The 17,438-nt window shown below is 36.7% G+C and overlaps 1 pseudogene; it reads left to right on the forward strand.

The window, feature by feature from the left end:
- The first annotated feature begins 4,194 nt into the window (after positions 1-4,194).
- Positions 4,195-5,988, forward strand: LOC123246571 (annotated as a pseudogene).
- Positions 5,989-17,438: the final 11,450 nt, after the last annotated feature.

Genomic DNA, 17,438 nt, shown 5'->3' on the forward strand with positions numbered 1-17,438 from the left:
CAGATGCTTACAAGCTGTGTGATCTAGGCAAGTCACTTAACTTCTGTTTGTATCAGTTTCCTCAACTGTAAAATAGATAAAATAATAGTGCCTAATTTATAGGGTTTATGTGAGGATCAAACAAGATAATATTGGCAAAGTACTTGCTGTAGTGCCATAGGTAAAAAGTAGGTGATATATGTGCTTATTCCCTTCCCTTCCCCTTTCTAAAAACTATCCAACAATGGAATGGGCTGACTTTTTAGGTAGTAAGTTCCCCACTACTAGAAATGTTCATAGAAGAATTGATAATCTATCAAGAATACTGAAGAAGAGATTCACAGGATTCTTGGGAGATTGGATTAAATGATTTCCAAAGACCCTTCTAATTCCAAGATACTAAGAATTTATATGCTCAGTGTATGTTTATTGTTGTGAAATTAGAACTAAGGAAAGAATTTGGGGCGGGAGATGTAGATTTCAGATTCATTCACTTAGAAATGATATTTTAAGCCCCTATGACATTTGATTTTTGGTTGTTTTCAAGACTGAATCTCCCCCATTTTTCCCAGGGTAGAAGTGCAAGGGCTTCTCTTGGTCCCTTCCTAATGCAGAATGGCACAAAATCTTTGCCTAGCTCCATTTCTGACCTAGACAATTCACACCTGGTTTCCCAGCCTAGTTCCCCACATACACCCGTTGCTCGGCACCTAGCATTCACCATCCCAATTAAAGACACTGCAGACCCCCAACTAACTTAGCCTACTACAGTTCAAAATTCCTGAGCTTGGGAGATCCACCAGCCTCAGCCTCCTGCTTACAAAGATAACAAGTGTGTGTCTTCACATCCTGAAGGATAAATAATCTCCAGGGTAGAGAGTATAAAGAGTCACAAACAGAAAGCCAAAGACTGAGCTTCAAGCTCTCTAATATTTAGAGTTTTGGAGAATGAAGTGGGAAAAAAATAGAGGATACTGAAGAAGGCAAAATCAAGAAAGTAGGAAGAGAAATAGGAGATGCCATTGCTTATATGCCTCAAGTAGTTAATGTTCTAAAGTGTTTATAAAAATAGTAAATCATATGTGTGATAACACTTCTATCTTTGTTCTGAAAGTATTTTTTATTCCAAAGGCTATATTAGGATCTCCTTGCCTCTTTAAATAATTGTTTTCAATATTTTTAAGAAATGGAGCAAAATTTTACAGAACGTATTGTTTTGCAAAAATCAGCAAATGTCATTATGAAATGCTAAGAATCCCAAATGAAGAGAGGTATAAACAGTTGAATAAACAACCTTCAAATTGGAAATAGATGTATCAGTACAAGAGCATATTCCATTAATATACTGATTTTATAAGGTTACAAGACTAACATATGAGCTTCAATTCTTAAAAGAAAGTATATAGGGACAGCTAGGAGTCTCAGTGGATAGAGACAGGAGGTCCTGGATTCAAATCTGACCTCAGACTCTTCTAAACTGTATGACCTTGGGCAAGCCACTTAACCCCAATTGCCTAGCCCTTTACCGCTCTTCTGTCTTGGAACCAACACATGCTATTGATTCTAAGATGGAAGATAAGGGTTTTTTTTTTAAAAAGAAAGTATATATACATACTCTTCCCTGATATACTATAGTTAGAAATATTTCTTACTTCATTTGGACAGAATTAATATTTATGTGAAGCCATCTTTATCAAGTAATTATTTATGCAGCTCACCAATGGGATTTCATTATTTGAATACAGGAGTAGACATTTGGTCAAGATACAGATTATTTTCTAATGTACACACACCAGGGCTTTCACAGAAGTAAAAATTAATGGTTGTCAGAACAGCTGCCAGAAGTTATGGCTGCAGGAAAATGTTGTCCATGTCAGAAATCTGTGAGATATGGATTCTAATTTATTAATAATTGGGAACAGGGGAATCACAGTTTCAGAGAAAATTAATATAAGGGGAAAGTGCTATTACTGCCTGCCTTGGGATAAAAGCTTATTTGAAGCCATTCAACAATTCACAGGAGGAATAATATTAGTAGCTCATATTCTTACAGTGCTTTCCTATTCACACAGCACTTTCTATATATTATCTCATTTGATCCTCATAAAGAACTTATGTGGTGGGGAGGGGAAAGTATTATTTTCTTGATCTTTGTAGGTAATGAAACTGAAGCTTAACCTCCTTAAGATCACACAGGTAGTTCCTGGCAGAGTTGGAATTGAAGCTATGACTTCTAACTCAAAATCCATTGTACTTTGTTTTTAACCTTTACCTTCTGTCTTAGGTTCAAAATACCAGTTCTAGGACAGAAAATCTGTAAGGGCTAACTAAGCACCTGGGGTTAAGTAACTTGCCCAGGGTCACATACCTGGGAAGTGTCTAAGGCCAGATTTAAACCCAGACTTCCCATCTCCAGGCCTGGCTCTCAATCCACCAAGCCACATAGCTGCTCCTATATACTTTATTTTTTTTTTAAACCCTTAACTTCTATGTATTGGTTCCTTGGTGGAAGAGTGGTAAGGGTGGGCAATGGGGGTCAAGTGACTTGCCCAGGGTCACACAGCTGGGAAGTGTCTGAGGTCAGATTTTAACCTAGGAGCTCCCATCTCTAGGCCTGACTCTCAATCCACTGAGCTACCCAGCTGCCCCTCCTATATACTTTATATATTGGAACTCACATGCCATCAAGGTTAGCCTTGTGTCCTTATAAAATCAGTAGTTGTCCTTCCCCCATTTTTCTTTCTACAGCACAATGCTGCCTCAGGATTATAGGATCAGAGTTTTAGAGTTAAATGATACTTTAAAGGTCATTAAGTCTAAATCTGTCTTTTTAAAGATAAGGACACTGACTTAGTACATGGCACTATCAGAATTTGAACCCATGTCCTCTGACTCCCAAACCATCAATCTTTCTGTGTCAATACTCACTCTTGATATTCTTGGATGTTAGAGGCAGAAATAGAGACTATGTGGTAGAAAGAGCACTAGATTTAGGGACAAAAGATTTGTTAGCCATGTAAATTTTTTAAACCTCTTAATCTCAATTTTGATTATTTGTAAAGCATAAATGGTAGAGTTACAAGAATTTTCAGAAACCAAGTAGTCCAAACTTTGTTGTTATTGTTGAATCAAGTCAAACTGTTTGTCACCCCATTTGGGGTTTTCTTGCCAAAGATATTAGTTATTTGTCTTTTCCTTCTCTAGCTCATTTTACAAATAAGCAAACCAAGGCAGAGTTAAATGATTTGTTCTGTGGGTCACAAAGCTAATAAGTGTCTAAGGCTGGGTTTGAACTCAGATTTTCTTAACTCCAGGCCAGGCACTCTATCCAAAGTCTAAACTTTACTCAAACAGTAATAATCCCTGCTATATATCCAACCAGTGGGCTTTAACTTTCATTTTAATGTCACCATTGAGGTATAATCCATTATCTCCTGAGGAAACACTTTCAGATAACTCTAATTAATGTGATTTTTTCCCCTTACTACATGGTATCTAATTCTGCCTCTCTGAAATGTCAATCCACTGTTTCTAGTCAAGCAGAACAATTCTCCTTCTTCTTCCTTAGATCTGTGCTTCAAATATTTGAAGAGAGCTATCATGTTCCCTCTCCACCCCTCCACCAACAGTTGCCTCTTCCCCAGGCTACAAATCCTTACTTCTTTCACCCAGTCTTCATTTGGCATGGACTCAGGGCCCCCCACTTACACACAGATTCTCACTACTAAAACCTTTCCTCTGGGATTCACTTCCATTTAAACTGCATATGGCTTGTGTCTACATAATTATTTGCATGTTGTATCTCCCATTAGAATGTGAGTTTCTCTAGTGTACAGATCCTATTTTTTTTTACTTTCTTTGTATCTCCAGATCTTAGCACAGTACCTTTTGCACAGTAAGCTCTTCATAAAGGCTTCAAAACTAACTGTTAAGCACTGTAGAAAGGGAAGTGATTGGTACTAGAGGTACCAAGATGGTGGGCGACTACTTAATATCATCCCTTGAACAAGTACTGGGAAAAGAGTCACTTATTAATAACAACCTGTATTTATAGAATATCTTTCCTACAGTCTAAGGGACTGGAAAACTGAAGAGCTGTCCTTATCAGTGTGCAGTGTGTACTTAGTGGCATTCATTCCAAGGTCATCTGATCTCTACTAGTCTGCTCTTGCCCAGGTACTTATGAGACTGTCTTATTGCTTTTTGGGGTTGAATATGAGTGAGAATGAATTGATGAGAAGTAGAGACAATGCCAAATGTAATTCCACCTCCCTGAGAAACAGGTAGATGCATGTGGGTTTTTTTTCAGTTTTAAAGATAAGAAAATAAAGGCAAAAAGGATTTTAATGATTTGTCTATTGTCATATAGTGGTGCCTAAAAATCGGGATCATCTGAATCCAAAAGAAAAACAACTTGTATTCCATAACACCTCTCAAATGAGGGTTGATTTTAAATGATATCTATCAGGTCTTAGTTAAAAATAGCAAATAAGGTGCTTCTTTTTGCACACTCTCACCTCCCTATCTATGCTTATCTTTCACTGTTAATAAGTCTCCTTTCCCCTGACATACCAGAAAACTAAACTCTTTCAGTGGTTTGGCTATGGATCCCTGGCTATTTCCTTGCCATAAATAGACATACCTTCCCAAGGGTCCTCATGCTCCAAAATAATTACTCTGTCTTCAGTTATTATACTTCCTTAGTAGTGCTGCTTTTAGCTAGATATCATGAAGAAAAAAATCTGGTTATTTAATTGAATAACAACTGACATTTATATTTTGCTTTAAGAGTTAAAAATGGACGATGCACAACTGGCCTATGGCGCTGCTGCTGCTAACCCCGAAACCCCCCCAGAACCCGCCAAACCAGACTTTTCTAGTGCAAATGAGGAGGTGGAGGAGGAGCAGGAGTCGGAGGAGCCAGAAGGAAAGCCACATAGAAACTTGACAAGCCCAGATCAGAAGAGAAAGATGGTCTAGATGTATCTGAACTCACAAATGAAGAGCTGTTGTCTCAACTCATGAAATATGGAGTCCACCCTGGCCTTGTTGTGGAAACCACCATGAAACTATATGAGAAAAAAACTGCTGAAACTGAGAGAACAGGGTCCAGAATCAAGATCTTCAACACCTCTGCCAATGGTTTCTTCATCAGCAGAAAATGCCGAAAAGAATGGAAATGATGACTCGGATAGATACAGCAACAATGAAGAACTCAAACTGGAGAAGAGAGAACCACAAAAAAGCAAGTCAAAGACTCCAGTAACACTCAAGCAAAGAAGAGCTGAGCATAATCAAAGCTATTCTCAAGCAGGACTTTCTGAGACTCTCTGGACAAGTGGATCTTCAAAAAGTGGACCCCTGCAGGGATTGACCTGGGAGCCTACAAGAGGGTCAAGAAGAACTCCAAGGAAAAGGGTGGAAAGTGCAGAACAATTGCATGTAGATGGTGCAGTAATTTCAGAGAGTCTTCAGATAGCTGAAGCTATAACGGCTTCATGCACCAAGACTGTAGTTGTCAGTAAAGTGACTGGAAATTTCAAGCATATATCTCCTATTCTGCCAATCAGTGAATTCTCAGACATACCCAGAAGAACACCAAAGAAACCATTGACAAGAGCTTAAGTGGGAGATATCAATTAACAGAAAAAAAGAAGAATTGAAGAGATTCTTAAAGAAAGGTTTCCTTTTGAAGCAGCTACACCAACAGGAATTATTAGGGCTAGTTGTCGCAGGCCTATTAAAGGAGCTGCTGGCAGACCATTAGAACTTGGTGACTTCAGGATGGAGGGAATCTTTTCATCAAAATATGTCCCCAAATATGCTCCTGTTGCTGATGACAAGACAGAAAAGGCAAGAAAGGGACACTCCGTTCCCATGTAGATAAAGATTTTGCTTTTTGTTGTTGTGGCAGTTTTCTTGTTTTTGGTCTATCAAGCTATGGAAACTAGCCAAAGAAATCCCTTTTCTAATTTTCTTACTGATAAGTCTCAGCCAAAGGCCAGCTGAGTGTTAGCTCTATGGCACACCCAAACAAAGATTTCAACTTCTTAAATTTAATATTGCATTGAAAATGAGCAAGACATTACAAATGGACTTCAGTTTAACCATTTTGGACCTTGGACTAGTAGAAGATCACTTTGTGCCATATGAGTAATCTTTTTTTTTTTTTTTTTTTTTTTAGCACTCTGGAACTTTTTTGTAGGCTTTATTTTTTTTAATGTGAGCATCTTAATTCATTTTGGGGGTTTCATTTTGTTTTTTTTGTTTTGTTTTTTTTTAGGCAAATGTATATTTGCTTTGTACTTTGGGGAAATAAGAATGGCAAAACATAGCAGAATAATATGAAGCTAAATGTTTTAAATGCACTGAATTCATGCAGAAAAGATTTTTTAAAATTATTTCTCCTGGACAGAATGTTTTGAGGAAATTTGAAACATAATCTAATGTAAGATAAAAGGAAATTCATTGGAGATTGTATTTTCTATCATTTCAGCCAAGTATTTGATGTTTATTTGAAAAAGTACAGCAATAAGCACTTGTGTAACTTTTTAGTAATGTTACTGTAATCCTGTTGTACTCATTTTTATAACAGATTTCTAGGATCATGAATTCTATTAGTAAATTTACCTAAGCATAGAACCCGTTTTTACCTGAAGATCATTTTTTAGTGTTACATTTACATATTTGAGAAACTTATTACTACAACACCACAATTCAAAATGTAACCCTTATTTTCCAGAAAAACACTTTTTTCTTGTTCATTATATCATTGATTTTATCAATTCCAATTTACTACTAAAATCACATTTAGGTGAAATTGTTTATGTGCAAAGAATTTAGGAAATTTATTCCACCATGTTTAAATTTCTTCCATCCATTTGATTTAAATTGTTACTAGTGTGTTATTTAAAAGTACTGGGTTTCTATTTAGAGGTATTTGGGGCTCATTTGAGCGTTAAGGTATGTAGATTATATGACAAACTTCCTGTGGACATTTTAGGGGACTTTGGACAACTACATTTCCCATGATTCCTCATGGCAGACAGGAAGCATGATGATGTAAGAGAGGTGATAAGACTCCTGGAGTCAGGAGGGGCAGTCTCTTTAGTTACCTGGGCGTGCGAAGATACAAAAGGTAAAATGGCTGAGGCAATGTTGGAATAGGTTTCTTACAGGCATGTGGTCGATTTATCTCTATCAGCATGGCTTTTATTAAAATACTATACTCCCTTTTAATCTCGGCCTTCATCATTTTTAATAATAACACAATTAGACTCATCATTAAGCAAATTTTACCTATTCTTTTTGCCCTATTACCTAATGTAGTCTGATTATAAATTTTTCATAAATGTTTATTTTTAAATTGCATTATTACTTTCTTGAACACTCCATCCTTTACTCATGAACTAATACACTCTTGATATGAGGGCATTATAATGCTATGTATTCATTCTTTGTAGTTGTCTTTTTTTAAATTTACCTCATATACAACTTGGTTAAGTAGACAGCTAAGATTTCAGCAGAATCAAGAGAAATGTATAAAAATTAAAACATGTATTTTTGAATTTGAAATATACAGTCATTGATCATATAGTATATTTTATAAAAATAAGTTATTTTAAAATGTCTTAGGGACTTCTGGATTAAGATGGCTGTAGAGTAGAAACAGTGTACTTTACTCTCCTCACCAACCCATACAGCATACCTCCAAAGGACAAAAAAAACAAATCCAGATGAAAGAAAGGACCCCACAATAGGGTGCAGTATTGAAAGTACGTGTGATTTGGGCACTTCCACACTATAAGGGGGGTGGAGGGGGATAGCTCCCATCAAAACGTGAGTTGATCAACCTTCTCCCATCCCACCCACAGTACCAGAGTCAGAGGCTTTGCACCAGAGTTACAGCAAGAGGGGGTGCAAAATCTAGTTCCTTGGCAGCTAACTGGGACCACTAGGAGATTGCTCCTGAGAGCAGCAAGACTTGAGACCTCATGAGGCTGGAGAGTGCAGACCTTGGGCCCAGGAGTGGGGCTGAGAGAGGCAGTGGCAGCTCACTGAGACTCAGAGGAAAACCCCAGGTGGAGGAGCAAGTTTGGGCCAATTTCCAGGCTCTGGACAGCTGACTGGGACCACAGAGGCTTGACCCTAAAAACAACTAGACTATAGACCCCAGGAGGCTGAGGAGCTCAGACCCTGGGCTCAGGAGTGAGGTTGAGAGGGGCCAAGGACAGCAAAGGCCTAACCTAGCAGACAGTGGAAGCCAGGAGACTTGCAAAGTAGCCTCAGGCAAAAACTGCTCCTCAGCTCCATACAAAGAGAGTCTATTTGCTTACTCAGACTTCTGGCTGAGAAAACATAATGATGCCAAGCAAGGCCCAGGAAACAACTACCAAAAAGACCAAGAAAAAAAAGCTCTAACACGTGACAACTTTTGCACAGGAAAAAAACCAGAAAACAGAGGAAGACAAACAAAGACATCCAAACCCTCCCCAAAAAAATGAAAATGGGTCACAAGCTTTTGAAGAGTTCAAATCTGAGATCATGAGAAAGATGGAAGAGGTCTGGCAAAAAAAATAACAGTTTAAAAGGCAGAATTTCACAATTGGAAATTGGAGCTCAGAAATCAAATGAAAGGATAAGCAAATTGAAAACCAGAAATGACCAGCTGGAAGCCATGAAGAGCCAGATAAACCAGATTTAAAAAAGAAAACCAAAAGATTTTAGCTGAAAACCAGTCTTTAAAGGCTAGAATTAGGCAAGTAGAAGCCAATGATCTCACAAGACAGCAAGAATTAATAAAGCAAAGTCAAAAATACTGACAAAATAAAAGGAAACATGAAATATCTCAATGAGAAGATAATAGATCAAGAAAACAGGTCTAGAAGAGACAACTTGACAATTATTGGTCTTTTGGAAAAATCAGAGACAAATAGAAATCTAGATATCATAATACAAGAAATTATCCAAGAAAACTTCCCTGATGTCCTTGAATAAAGAAGGCAAAATAGACATTGAAAGAGCCCATAGAACACCCTCTATACTAAATCCTGAGAAGAACACCCGCAGAAATGTAATAGCCAAATTCAAAAGCTTCCAAGTTAAGGAAAAAATAGTACAAGAAACCAGAAAGAGACAATTCAGATATCAAGGAACATCAAACAGGATTACTCAGTATCTGGCAGCCTCCACACTATATAGACCACAAGGCTTGGAACATGATATTCAGAAAGGCAAGAGAATTGGGTCTACCTATCCATAAAAACTGACTATATACTTCCAGGGGAAAGTATGGGCATTCAACAAGATAGAAGATTTCCAAGTATTTGCATAGAAATGGAAAGTTTGATATCCAACCACAAAAAACAAGAGAAACATGAAAGGGTAAATAAGAAACAGAGGGGAAAGAAAGAAAACTCTTATCTTTAAATTGTCTTCTTCAAGGGCCTCAATAAGATCAAATTATTTGTATTTCTATATAGAGAAATACTATGTGTAATTCCAAAAAATTGTACTCACTATTATAGTAATTAGAGAATTAGTCATAAGGAGAGGTTGGAATACTAAATGGTCTAAGATGATATGGGGGTGAGGAGTGTGTGTAGGGGGAATAGAAGATGGCACCAAGAGTAACTTGAAGGAATAAGAAAAATAGGATAATCTATACCACACAAAGAGGTCAAGGGAAGGGGAGGGGATGAATACTATTATAAGAAGGAGAAGAAGAGAGTGTATAGGAAATACTTAAATCTTACTCTCAGCAGAAATAATCTTGAGAGGGAAGAGAACCTAGATCCATTGGAATATCAAATTCTATCTAACCCTAAGGATAAAGTCAGAAGGGATAAATTAACATGGGGGGAGGGGAAAGAGGGGGGAAGTTCTTAAAGGGAGGGGAAAAGAGGGGGGAGGGAATTCATGAGACCTTAAAAAATAAGAGGGTAAGGGAGGGAGTGGAAAGGGAAGTAAACCAAGGAAGGGGACAAGGGGAACTGATTTAAAACAAACCACTGGTTTAAAAGGAAATAGCATAAGAAGAAGGGGTAGAACTAGGAGAGGATATCAAAATGTTAGGGAATACACAGCTGAAAATTATAACCCTGAATGTGAATGGAATGAACTCACTCATAAAACAGAAGCAAATAGCAGAGTGGATTAGAATACAAAATCCTACCATATGTTGTCTACAAGAAACACATTAGGCAGGTGGACATACACAGGGTTAAGGTCAATAGCTGGAGCAAAATCTTTTAGGATTCAACTGAGAAAAAGAAGGCAGGAGTGGCAATCATGATTTCTGTTAAAGTCAAAGTAAAAATACATCTGATTAAAAGAGATAGGGAAGGTAATTACATTCTGATAAAAGGCAGTATAGGTAATGAGGAAATAATAGTACCCAACATGTATGCACCAAATGATATGGCATCCAAATTTCTAAAGGAGAAACTGGCAGAGCTCAAGTAGGAAATAGATAGTAAATATACTAGTGAGAGATCTAAATATTCCTCTTTCAGATCTAGATAAAACAAACCAAAAAATAAAGAGATAAGAGAAGTGAATGAAACCCTAGAAAAATTAGATTTAAAAGATATATGGAGAAAAATAAATAGGGACAAAAAGGAATACACCTTTTTTTCAGCTGCACATGGTACATTCACAAAAATTGACCATGTACTAGGGCATAGAATCATGGCAAACAAATGCAAAAGAGCAGAAATAATAAATGTAACCTTTTCAGATCATAATACAATAAAATAATAATCAGTAAGGGCACATGGACAGGCAAATCAAAATCTAATTGGAAATTAAATAATATGATTCTCCAAAATCAGATAGTTAAAGAAGAAATCATAGAAACAATTAATTTAATCGAACAGAATGACAATGATGAGACATCCTACCAAAATCTGTGGGATGCAGCTAAAGCAGTACTCAGGGGGAAATTTATATCATTGAGAACGGTTGTGAGGAAGATTATTTAGTTGTTATGTAGGAGATTTAGCAGGAAGGGCTGGAGAATTCCACATGGAATGGGGAAGCAGGAAGTGGCTTGCTCTTTCTCTGAGAAGGACTCCATGGTGGTTGGGACAAGCTGACCCTGGGAGACCTCAGAGCTAGTGGAGTTGCACCCTGCTTCCCTGGGATCTTGGAAAGTGGTGAAGATTGAAAGCAGAGGACATCAATCCTGCAAGACAGCAGTGAGTAGGGAAATAGCCTGTGATCTGGCAGACAGCTTGCAGACTTCAATCCCTACCTGACTATATCAGTTCTGGAGGAGTTGGGTCCTGGCATCCTGTAACATCCCTGGAAGAGTTGTGAGATCCCAAGTTCAAGCCCTCTTCCCCAGGTCCCTAGCCAAGCTGTCAAAGCCTGGCAGAAGCCAGGTTGGCTAGGGATCTTACCCTTCTTGACTCCAGTCCTGGTCGTTAGCCATAGTTTGCCTAACAATCCCCTTTCCAATCCCCTCATATTATTAAATGGATTCCCTGTGTGTTTTTAGTAATTTTAGGTCCTCATTGTGTGTATGTATTAATCTGTATTAATTCCAGGCTGGGTGGGGCTGAGTGACAGTTGGTCAGGCTTAACTATCATTTCAGTCAATGGTCTTTCCCTTGTAGTTAAACCTGGTTCCCTGACTTGTAAAGTCTCGCCCATTCTCCCTTCTTGTCTTCTATCCACCCCAGTGAGCCCACAAGTAATATTTAAGGCACCTTCCCTAGTTTTCCCCATTATATTACATATAATAACAAATTAGATAGGGCAAAGAACAAAGAACTGGGAATACAAATCAAAAAACCAGAAAGGGAACAAATTAAAAAACCCCAATTAAAAACTAATAGAGATTATAAATATCAAAGGAGAAATCAATAAAATCAAAAGTAAAAAACTATTTAATTAATAAATAAGACTAGAAGCTGGTATTTTGAAAAAATAAATTAAATTGACAAAGTACTGGTCAATCTAATTTAAAAAAAGAAAGAAGGAAACCAAATTGACAGTATCAAAGATGAAAAGGGAGACCTCACCTCTAATTAAGGGGAAATCAAGGGAATTATTAAAAACTATTTTGCCCAATTATATGGCAATAAATATAGCAATTTAGGAGATATGGATGAATATTTACAAAAATTGCCTAGATTAACAGCAGAAGAAATAGAATACTTAAATAATCCCATCTCAGAGAAAGAAATTGAACAAGCCATCAAAGAATTCCCTAAGAAAAAATCCCTAGGACCAGATGGATTCACAAGTGAATCCTATCAAACCTTCAAAGAACAACTAATTCCAATACTATACAAACTATTTGACACAATAAGCAAAAAAGGAGTTCTACCAAACTCCTATGACACGAATATGGTACTGATCTCAAAGCCAGGTAGATCAAAAACAGAGAAAGAAAACTACAGACCAATCTCCCTGATGAATATAGATGCAAAAATCTTAAACAGAATATCAGCAAAAAGACTCCAGCAAGTGATCACAAGGGTTATTCATTATGATCAGGTGGGATTTATACCAGGAATCCAAGAATGGTTCAATATTTGGAAAATGATCCACATAATTGACCATATCAACAAGCAAACCAACAAAAACCACATGATTATCTCAATAGATGCTGAAAAAGCCTTTGACAAAACACAACACCTATTCTTACTGAAAACACTAGAAAGTTTAGGAATAGAAGGGCTTTTCCTAAAAATAATAAATGGTATATATCTAAAACGATCCACAAACATCATCTGCAATGGGGATAAATTAGAAACATTCCCAATAAGATCAGGAGTAAAACAAGGATGCCCATTGTCACCTCTATTATTTAACATTGTACTGGAAACACTATCAGTAGTAATTAAGGAAGAAAAAGAAATTGAAGGTATTAAAATAGGCAATGAGGAGATTAAGCTATCACTCTTTGCAGATGATATGATGGTCTACTTAAAAAAATCCTAAAAAGCTAGTAGAAATAATCAACAACTTTAGCAAAGTTGCAGGATACAAAATAAATGTACATATATCATCAGCATTTCTATATATTCCCAACACATCACAACAGGAAGAGTTAGAAAGAGAAATTCCATTTAAAATCACCCAAGGCAATATAAAATACTTAGTAATCAATCTGCCAAGACAAACACAGGAATTATAAGAATACAACTATGAAACCGTTTCTACACAATTAAAACTAGATCTAAACAATTGGAAAGACATTGATTGTTTATGGGTAGGACAAGCTAACATAATAAAAATGAGCATCCTACCCAAATTAATTTACCTATTTAGTGCCATACCTATTAAACTACCAAAAAACTTTTTTACCAAATTAGAAAAAACTATAACAAAGTTCATTTGGAAGAACAAAAGACAAAGAATATCAAGGGAAATAATGAAAAAAAATATGAAGGAAGGTGGCCTAACAGTACCAGATCTTAAACTGTACTATAAAGCAGAAGTCATCAAAACAATATGGTACTGGCTAAGAGACAGAAGGGAGGATTAGTGGAATAGACTAGGGGTAAGCGACCTCAGCAAGACAGTCTTCAATAAGCCCTAAGAACCCAGCTTTTGAGACAAAAATCCACTATATGACCAAAAATGCTGGGAAAATTGGAAAACAATATGGAAGAGATTGGGCCTAGATCAACATCTCACACCCTATAGCAAGATAAACTCAGAATGGGTGAATGACTTGAATATAAAGAAGGATTGTATAAGTAAATTAGGTGAGCACAGAATAGTATGCTTGTCAGATCTATGGAAAAGGAAAGATTTTAAAACCAAGCAAGAGTCAGAAAAAAATCACAAAATGTAAAGTAAATAATTTTGACTACATTAAACTAAAAAGTTTTTTTTACAGACAAAACCAATGCTACCAAAATTAGAAGTGAAGCAACAAATTGGGAAAAAATCTTTGTAACAAAAAACTCAGACTAAGGTCTAATTCTCAAATATACAAGGAGATAAATTAATTGTACAAAAAATTCAAGCCATCCCCCAATTGATAAATGGGCAAGAGACATGAATAGGCAATTTTCAGATAAAGAAATCAAAACTATCAATAAGCACATGAAAAAGTGTTCTAAATCTCTAACAATTAGAGAAATGCAAATCGAAACAAGTCTGAGGTATCACCTCACACCTAGCAGATTGGCTAAAATGACAGCAGGGGAGAGTAATGAATGTTGAAGGGGATGTGGCAAAATGGGGACATTAATGCAGTGATGGTGGAGTTGTGAACTGATCCAGCCATTCTGGATTGCAATTTTGAATTATGCCCAAAGGGCTTTAAAAGACTATCTGCATTTTGATCCAGCCATAGCACTGCTTTGATTATACCCCAAAGAGATAATAAGGAAAAAGACTTGTACAAAAATATTTAAAGCCGGCAAAATATTGGAAAATGAGAGAATGTCCTTTGACTGGGGAATGACTGAACAAATTGTGGTATCTGTTGGTGATGGAATACTGTTGTGCTCAAAAGAATAAAGAACTGGAGGAATTCCATATGAACTGGAAAGACCTCCAGGAATTGATGCAGAGTGAAAGGAGCAGATCCAGGAGAACATTGTACACAGAGACTGATAAACTGTGGTACAGTTGAACATAAAGAACTTCTCTGCTAGCAGCAATGCAAGGATCCAGAGCAAGGCTGATGGACTTATGAGAAAGAAAACTAGCCACATTCAGAGGAAGAACTGTAGGAGGAGAAACACAGAAGAAAAATAACTGCTTGAACACATGAGCTGATGGAACACATGGAATTATTGAGGATGTAGACACTAAATGATAACTCTAGTCCAACTATCAACAATATGGAATTAGGTCTTGATCAATTATACATGTAAAACCCAGTGGAATTATGCATAGGCCAAGGGGTATTAGGAGGCTTTGGAGGAGAGGGAAAGAACACGAAATATGTAACTATGGGAAAATATTAAAAATTAAAATTGAAAAAATTACTGTCATAAAGACTGACATTTTTATAAAAGAATAAACTAAAGACATAAAAAGAAAGAGTTAAGAATGCTTTAGATGCATATCACATATAAACTGTCCAAGAGCTCTATGAAGCAGGTGTTATTTTCTGCATTTTATAGGTAAATCTTAAAGTGGTTACATAACTTGTCAGTTAACTAAGTGTTCACTACAACATTGGAACCCAAGTTTCTTCTAACTCCAAATCTATCACTCTTCCTGCTACATGAAAAATGATAAGCAAATAGTAAATAAGTGACAAGGAGTAATTTATGCCTAATTGGTAGGCTTAGTTTTCCAAGAAGCATTTGAGTTTAAAGTTAAAACAAGAACATCCCTTGTAAGGAATCAAATTAAAGGGTTGGACTAAATATATGAGAATTCTAAAATAATACTGTGGTTGCCAATTTTAAAATTAATACAGCCCAACTCAAAATGGCTTTCAGTTTCTTTATTTACAGAGGTGGAACAAGTGAAAGTAGAAAATGTGGAAGAGGGTAGAGTAAGAAGTCTATCTTATCACGCTAAATAATTACTCTGACCCAGTTTGAACCAGGCAGGGCTTGTTTTCCCTTCACTGGAGGAAACTCAGCCAGAGGGCCATTTAGCTGGAGGACCAGGTGGCAAATAACCACACAGGCTCCTCCAGCAATTAGTCTCTCCAGAAGCCAGGAAAGGAGTCAGCCTTTTCATTCACCCACTTGGTTGTCCAAAGGGAAGATACAAAAGCAGTCTTACCAGTAGCAGTCTGAGGTCCCAAGCCAGAGCTCTTCCAAGGCCAAGTTCGAAGGAGAACAGTGAGTTTGGACAGGAAGTTCAGGGTTTTTATTATAGTGCCTTTTCCACATCACTTCCTGTCCCTTCCTCCACTTTATAAGGACCAATTGTTGTCTATAACTTTGCTATGGACTGCCTAGGGGGCAGTCAATCATTTCTGCGTTGTCACCCACTTTAGCACATGTGTTGTGAACCTCCCCCACTTAGGCATTAATTAAGGTGTATACACTTCTGGTGATTAAATTTAAAAGTAGACAAGGGGAGAGTTAATCCCATCTTCACACCCTAATTTGAAAAATGTATGGAGAATGATTTTTTTTTTATCAAAGAAGAATTCATGTTGTCCTTTACCTAATCCTGGCCACCCCCACTGCCAACTATAGAAAGAGGAAGCATGGTAAAATAGATGGAATACTAATCTTGGAGTCAGAAAGACATGGGTTCAAATACCATCTTAAACATTTACTAGCTGTACAACCTTGGACAAATCTTCAGTCTCACTTTCCTCAGAAATAAAATAGGAATAATAACCTCTTATCTCCATTATTAAAAAGAGTTCCCTCAATACAAGGTCCCTCGTTAGGATTTTCCTGCATCAGTAAAATCATAGGTCCACCCAAAAAAAATACCCATAGAACTTAACTCATGGCATGATTACAGAGATCAAATATGATAATATAAGCACTTTGTAAATATTAAAGTACTTTATAAATGTTATCTATTATGATTAGACTGTCATTCATTCATTTATTCAAATTTAACATTTATTATACATTTACTATGTATAATGCACCATGTTAGGCACTCAACAGCCATACAAAAATAAATAACATCCTTCCCCTAAAAAGAGTTTATCATCTTGTTGGGATCAGCAACTTGGCATCCCAACTCTCCAAGTTTAGGATCTCTGCTATAGATTATTCTATTACTTGTCCTGCCTAAAAAAGACAGACAGACATCTCTCAGCAATATGGCAATCAACTATAGCAAGTCTAGAAGTTTTATATAGCAAGGGAAGCTTGGTTTCACAAAGAATAATGGAGGCAAAGGTTTTAAAAATATAAAGAACTAGAATGGAGTTGAGCAATTGAATCTTAAGGTTACTTTATTAAATAAACAAATACTATTAAATTAAACTGACAACGTATCAAGGCCCAAGGAAGCAAAATATTTTGTCCTCAATCCAAAAAAGACTTCAAGCTTAGCAGTCTAAGCTCATCAGAGTCTGAACATGTACACAATGCTAAAAATAAGTAATAGTCTTAAATGACTAAAGTCATCTGAATATTAATGTACAACTAATGACATAGGGGCAGTTAGATGGTACAAGGGATAGAGCACTGGGTCAGGAGTCAGGAAGACCTGATTTCAAATCTGACCTCAGATACTTAATAACCGTGTGATTCTGGGCAAATCACTTAACCTCATTGGCCTCATTTTCCTCACCTGTAAGTAATCTGGAGAAAAAAATAGCAAACCACTCCAGTATCTTTACCAAGAAAGCCTCAAATGAGATCACCGTTGGACACAACTAAAAATGACCAAACAACAACAAATGACTCTTAGGTCTTCAAAATGATCCCATACAAAAAAATTATTTTAAAAAATTCTTCCATCATGTTTCGAAAGAAGATGGGTGTTGATTTTTCTGAGTTAAACTCACAAATGTTCCAGATAAGACTGTAGCATGCTATTAGTAAAAATACCAT

This window comes from Gracilinanus agilis, chromosome 4 (assembly GCF_016433145.1).
Source record: "Gracilinanus agilis isolate LMUSP501 chromosome 4, AgileGrace, whole genome shotgun sequence".
Classification (NCBI taxonomy): domain Eukaryota; kingdom Metazoa; phylum Chordata; class Mammalia; order Didelphimorphia; family Didelphidae; genus Gracilinanus; species Gracilinanus agilis.